This window comes from Triticum aestivum, chromosome 7D (assembly GCF_018294505.1).
Source record: "Triticum aestivum cultivar Chinese Spring chromosome 7D, IWGSC CS RefSeq v2.1, whole genome shotgun sequence".
NCBI classification, from domain to species: domain Eukaryota; kingdom Viridiplantae; phylum Streptophyta; class Magnoliopsida; order Poales; family Poaceae; genus Triticum; species Triticum aestivum.
Window position 1 is genome coordinate 76,760,234 of NC_057814.1, and position 6,362 is coordinate 76,766,595.

Consider the following 6,362-nt stretch of genomic DNA (forward strand, 5'->3'; position numbering starts at 1 on the left):
TAGCAACGAGAGGGGAGAGTGTCGTCCACGTACCCTCGTAGACCGTAAGCGGAAGCGTTATGACAACGCAGTTGATGTAGTCGTACGTCTTCACGATCCAACCGATCCAAGTACCGAACGCACGGCACCTCCGAGTTCAGCACACGTTCAGCTCGGTGACGTCCCACGAACTCACGATCCAGCAGAGCTTCAAGGGAGAGTTCCGTCAGCACGACGGCGTGATGACGGTGATGATGATGCTACCGACGCAGGGCTTCGCCTAAGCACCACTACGATATGACCGAGGTGGATTATGGTGGAGGGGGGCACCGCACACGGCTAAAAGATCAGTGATCAACTTCTGTGTCTATGGGGTGCCCCCTGGCCACGTATATAAAGATTATGGTTTGGAAAGAAACCTAAGCTGTCGTTTCTTAAAGTTTGGGGATGCGATGCTTATGTCAAGAAACTTCAACCTGAAAAGCTCGAACCCAAGTCGAAAAAATGTGTCTTCATAGGATACCCTAAGGAAACCATTGGGTATACCTTCTACCTCAGATCCAAAGGCAAGATCTTCGTTGCCCAGAACGGGTCCTTTCTGGAGAAAGAGTTTCTCTCGAAAGAAGTAAGTGGGAGGAAAGTGGAACTTGATGAGATGACCCCTCTCGAACCAGAAAGTAGCGCAGCACAAGAAAATGTTTCTGTGGTGCCTGCACCGACTAGAGAGGAAATTAATGATGACGACCATGATCAAGTTACCACTGAACTTCGTAGGTCCACAAGGACACGTTCCGCACCAGAGTGGTACGGCAACCCTGTCCTAGAAGTCATGTTATTGGACAACGGTGAACCTTCGAACTATGAAGAAGCAATGGCGGGCCCAGATTCCAACAAATGGCTTGAAGCCATGCAATCCGAGATAGGATCCATGTATGAAAACAAAGTATGGACTTTGACAGACTTCCCCAATGATCGGCGAGCGATAGAAAATAAATGGATCTTTAAGAAGAAGACGGACGCGGATGGAAATCTTACCATCTATAAAGCACGACTTGTCGCTAAGGGTTATCGACAAGTTCAAGGAGTTGACTACGATGAGACCTTCTCACCCGTAGCGAAGCTGAAGTCCGTCCGAATCATGTTAGCAACTGCCGCATTCTACGATTATGAAATATGGCAAATGGACGTCAAAGTGAGTGGGAGCTCCGTAGCATTTCTCATATTATATGTTGATGACATACTATTGATGGGAAATGATATAGAATTCTTGGAAGGCATAAAGGCCTACTTGAATAAGTGTTTTTCAATGAAGGACCTTGGAGAAGCTGCTTACATATCAGGCAGCAAGATCTATAGAGATAGATCGAGACGCCTCATAGGTCTTTCACAAAGCACATACCTTGACAAGATATTGAAGAAGTTCAATATGGATCAGTCCAAGAAGGGGTTCTTGCCTGTATTGCAAGGTGTGAGATTGAGCACGGCTCAATGCCCGACCACGGTAGAAGATAGAGAAAAGATGAGTGTCATCCCCTATGCCTCGGCCATAGGGTCTATTATGTACGCCATGTTGTGTACCAGACCTGATGTAAACCTTGCCGTAAGTTTGGTAGGAAGGTACCAAAGTAATCCTGGCATGGAACACTGGACAGCGGTCAAGAACATCCTGAAGTACCTGAAAAGGACTAAGGATATGTTTCTCGTTTATGGAGGTGACGAAGAGCTCGTCGTAAAGGGTTACGTCGATGCTAGCTTCAACACAGATCTGGATGATTCTAAGTCACAAACCGGATACGTGTATATTTTGAATGGTGGGGCAGTCAGCTGGTGCAATTGCAAGCAAAGCATCGTGGCGGGATCTACATGTGAAGCGGAGTACATGGCAGCCTCGGAGGCAGCACATGAAGCAATCTGGATGAAGGAGTTCATTGCCGACCTAGGAGTTATTCGCAATGCATCGGGGCCGATGACTCTCTTCTGTGACAACACTGGAGCTATTGCCCTTGCCAAGGAGCCCAGGTTTCACAAGAAGACTAGGCATATCAAGCGCCGCTTCAACTCCATTCGTGAAAATGTTCAAAATGGAGACATAGATATTTGTAAAGTGCATACGGATTTGAATGTCGCAAATCTGTTGACTAAACCACTTCCACGGGCGAAACATGATCAACACCAGAACTCTATGGGTGTAAGATTCATCACAATGTAACTAGATTATTGACTCTAGTGCAAGTGGGTGACTGTTGGAAATATGCCCTAGAGGCAATAATAAAATGGTTATTATTATATTTCCTTGTCCATGATAATTGTCTATTGTTCATGCTATAATAGTGTTATCCGGAAATCGTAATACATGTGTGAACACATAGACCATAACGTGTCCCTAGTGAGCCTCTAGTTGACTAGCTTGTTGATCAATAGATGGTTACGGTTTCCTGACCATGGACATTGGATGTCATTGATAACGGGATCACATCATTAGGAGAATGATGTGATGGACAAGACCCAGTCCGAAGCATAGCACTAGATCATGTAGTTCGTTTGCTAAAGCTTTTCTAATGTCAAGTATCATTTCCTTAGACCATGAGATCGTGCAACTCCCGGATACCGTAGGAATGCTTTGGGTGTACCAAACGTCACAACGTAACTGGGTGGCTATAAAGGTGCACTACAGGTATCTCCGAAAGTGTCTGTTGGGTTGGCACGGATCGAGACTGGGATTTGTCACTCCGTATGACGGAGAGGTATCTCTAGGCCCACTCGGTAATGCATCATCATAATGAGCTCAATATGTGACTGAGTAGTTAGTCACGGGATCATGCATTACGGAACGAGTAAAGTGACTTGCCGGTAACGAGATTGAACGAGGTATTGGGATACCGACGATCGAATCTCGGGCAAGTAACCTACCGATTGACAAAGGGAATTGTATACGGGATTGCTTGAATCCTCGACATCGTGGTTCATCCGATGAGATCATCGTGGAACATGTGGGAGCCAACCTGGGTATCCAGATCCCGCTGTTGGTTATTGGCTAGAGAGCTGTCTCGGTCATGTCTGCATGATTCCCGAACCCGTAGGGTCTACACACTTAAGGTTCGATGATGCTAGGGTTATAAGGAAGATTTGTATGTGATTACCGAATGTTGTTCGGAGTCCCGGATGAGATCCCGGACGTCACGAGGAGTTCCGGAATGGTCCGGAGGTGAAGATTTATATATGGGAAGTCATCATACGGTCACCGGAAGTGTTCGGGGGTATGCCGGTATTGTACCGGGGCCACCGAAGGGGTTCTGGGGGTCCACCGGGAGGGTCCACTTGCCCCGGAGGGCCCTATGGGCTGTATGTGGAAGGGAACCAGCCCCTAAGTGGGCTGGGCGCCATCCCCCCTAGGGTCCATGCGCCTAGGGTTGGGGGGCGAGCCCTAAAGGGGGTGCCCCCCTTGCTTGGGGGGCAAGCCCCCTCCCCCTTGGCCGCCGCCACCCCTCTAGATCTCATCTAGAGGGGCCGGCCCCCTTTCCCCTTCTCCCTATAAATAGAGGGGTGGAGGGAGGGCTCCAGCACCACATCCAAGGCGCAACCCCTCCCCTTCCCAACACCTCTCCTCCTCTGTGTGAGCTTGGCGAATTCCTGCCGGAGAACTGCCACTCCATCACCACCACGCCGTCGTGCTTCTGTTGGAGCCCTTTTCCTCAACCTCTCCCTCCTCCTTGCTGGATCAAGGTGCGGGAGACGTCACCGGGCTGCACGTGTGTTGAACGCGGAGGTGCCGTTGTTCGGCGCTAGGATCGGAATCCACCGCGATCTGAATCGCTACGAGTACGACTCCCTCATCTGCGTTCTTGCAACGCTTCCACATCGCGATCTTCAAAGGTATGAAGATGCACTCCCCTCTCGTTGCTAGTAAACTCCATAGATTGATCTTGGTGATGCGTAGAATTTTTTTAATTTCTGCAACGATCCCCAACAGTGGCATCATGAGCTAGGTCTATGCGTAGTTTCTATGCACGAGTAGAACACAAGTTGTTGTGGGCGTCGATTTTGTCAATTTACTTGCCGTTACTAGTCTTATCTTGATTCGGCGACATCGTGGGATGAAGCGGCCCGGACCGACCTTACACGTACGCTTACGTGAGACAGGTTCCACCGACTGATATGCACTAGTTGCATAAGGTGGCTAGCGGGTGTCTGTCTCTCCCACTTTAGTCGGATCGGATTCGATGAAAAGGGTCCTTATGAAGGGTAAATAGAAATTGGCATATCACGTTGTGGTTTTGGCGTAGGTAAGAAACGTTCTTGCTAGAAACCTATAGCAGCCACGTAAAAATTTGCAACAACAATTAGAGGACGTCTAACTTGTTTTTGCGGCATGTGTCATGTGATGTGATATGGCCAGAAGAATGTGATGAATGATATATGTGATGTATGAGATTGATCATGTTCTTGTAATAGGAATCACGACTTGCATGTCGATGAGTATGACAACCGGCAGGAGCCATAGGAGTTGTCTTAATTTATTTATGACCTGCGTGTCAACTGAAACGTCATGTAATTAATTTACTTTATTGCTAACCGTTAGCCATAGTAGTAGAAGTAATAGTTGGTGAGACAACTTCATGAAGACACGATGATGGAGATCATGGTGTCATGCCGGTGATGATGATGATCATGGCGCCCCGAAGATGGAGATCAAAAGGAGCAAAAATGATATTGGCCATATCATGTCACTATTTGATTGCATGTGATGTTTATCATGTTTTATATCTTATTTGCTTAGAACAACGGTAGCCTAAATAAGATGATCTCTCACTAAAAATTTCAAGAATTGTGTTCCCCCTAACTGTGCATCATTGCTAAAGTTCGTTGTTCCGAAGCACCACGTGATGATCGGGTGTGATAGGTCCTAACGTTCGCATACAACGGGTGTAAGCCAGATTTACACACGCAATACACTTAGGTTGACTTGACGAGCCTAGCATGTACATACATGGCCTCGGAACACAAGAGACCGAAAGGTCGAACATGAGTCGTATAGCAGATACGATCAACATGAAGATGTTCACCGATGATGACTAGTCCGTCTCATGTGATGATCGAACACGGCCTAGTTGACTCGGATCATGTATCACTTAGATGACTAGAGGGATGTCTGTCTGAGTGGGAGTTCATTAATAATTTGATTAGATGAACTTAATTATCATGAACTTAGTCTAAAATCTTTACAATATGTCTTGTAGATCAAATGGCCCACGCTAATGTCAACCTCAACTTCAACGCGTTCCTAGAGAAAACCAAGCTGAAAGACGATGGTAGCAACTATACGGACTGGGTCCGGAACTTGAGGATCATCCTCATAGCTGCCAAGAAAGCATATGTCCTTGAAGCACCGCTAGGTGAAGCACCCGTCCCAGCAAACCAAGACGTTATGAACGCCTGGCAAACACGTGTTGATGATTACTCCCTGGTTCAGTGCGGCATGCTTTACAGCTTAGAACCGGGGCTCCAAAAGCGTTTCGAGCAGCACGGAGCATATGAGATGTTCCAAGAGCTGAAAATGGTTTTCCAAGCTCATGCCCGGGTCGAGAGATATGAAGTCTCCGACAAGTTCTACAGTTGTAAGATGGAGGAGAATAGTTTCGTCAGCGAACACATACTCAAAATGTCTGGGTTGCACAACCGCTTGTCTCAGCTGGGAGTTAATCTCCCGGATGACGCGGTCGTTGACAGAATCCTTCAGTCGCTTCCACCTAGCTACAAGAGCTTTGTGATGAACTTCAATATGCAGGGGATGGAAAAACCATTCCTGAGGTATATTCGATGCTGAAATCAGCGGAGGTGGAGATCAAAAAGGAACATCAAGTGTTGATGGTGAATAAGACCACTAAGTTCAAGAAAGGCAAGGGTAAAAGAGCTTCAAGAAAGACGGCAAGGGAGTTGCCGCGCCCGGTAAGCAAGCTGCCGGGAAGAAGACAAAGAATGGACCCAAGCCTGAGACTGAGTGCTTTTATTGCAAGGGAAACGGTCACTGGAAGCGGAACTGCCCCAAGTACTTAGCAGACAAGAAGGCCGGCAACACAAAGGTATATGTGATATACATGTTATTGATGTGTACCTTACCAGTACTCGTAGTAGCTCCTGGGTATTTGATACCGGTGCGGTTGCTCATATTCGTAACTCAAAACAGGAGCTGCGGAATAAGCGAAGACTGGCGAAGGACGAGGTGACGATGCGCGTCGGGAATGGTTCCAAGGTCGATGTGATCGCCGTCGGCACGCTACCTCTACATTTACCTACGGGATTAGTTTTAAACCTCAATAATTGTTATTTAGTGCCAGCTTTGAGCATGAACATTGTATCTGGATCTCGTTTGATGCGAGATGGCT